Below are 983 nucleotides of genomic sequence, written 5' to 3'. Positions count from 1 at the left end.
TTCCTCACTGTGTGTGGGTTTGTACAGGTGGCTTGTCAAGGTTTCCTGGTTAGGGAAACTTGTGTCGGTGTTCTGGTGGGTGGAGCTGTATTTCTTCTCTCTGGAGTGCAATGAAATGTCCAGTACTGAGTTATGAGATGTCTATAGTTTTGGGGTGACTTTGGGCAGCCTGTATCTTGAAGCTCAGGGCTGTGTTCCTTTGTTGCTGGAGAATTTGCTTGGTATGTCTTGCCCTGGAACTTATTGGCCCTTGTGTGGTGCTTGGTTTCAGTGTCGGTATGGAGGCATTTGATGAGCTCCTGTCAATGAATGTTCCTTGGAGTCAGGAGTTCCCTGGAGTCAGGGTTTGGACTTAAGTCTCCTGCTTCCGATTATAGGTCTTATTTTTACAGTATTTTCAAAACTTCTCCTTCTATACAACACCATTGATAAAACATCTACATTAAAGATGATAAGTTTCTCTACAGTGAGGGTTACTCAGAGAGGTTCACAGTGTTACATGGAGAAAAGAAGAGGGAGTAGGGAGTTAGAGGTGACCCAAATGAGATGAGGTGAATCAATAGTGGAGAGAGTGGGCTAGCCAGTAGTCACTTCCTTATGTGCACTCCACAACTGGACCACTCAGAGATGTTCACGGGGTTATACAGAGAAGAGAAGAAGGAGGAAGGCAACAGAGGTGGCCAGAAGGATAAAAGGGGGGAATGAAAAGGAGGGAGACAGATCCAGCCAGTAATCAGTTCCCTAAGTGTTCTCCACCGTCTGGAATACACAGAAATTCACAGAGTTGGGTAGAGTAGAGAGGGGTTAGGGAGGAGACACAGGCGACCTGGTGGAGAAAAAGGAGGTCCAAAGGGAGAGAGAGCAGTCAAGCCAGTAATCTCACTCCCTAGTGAAAAATGGGTCCTGAAGATTGGGTCCTTAAAGGTACAAAATTGGTAACAAATACATAAAAGCAAAAATTAAAAATCTAGAGTAGAGTTTGG

Source organism: Bison bison, unplaced genomic scaffold (genome assembly GCF_000754665.1).
Source record: "Bison bison bison isolate TAMUID 2011002044 unplaced genomic scaffold, Bison_UMD1.0 scf7180017856322, whole genome shotgun sequence".
NCBI classification, from domain to species: domain Eukaryota; kingdom Metazoa; phylum Chordata; class Mammalia; order Artiodactyla; family Bovidae; genus Bison; species Bison bison.
The sequence above is the reverse complement of the archived record's forward strand: the minus strand, read 5'-3'. Positions refer to the sequence as shown.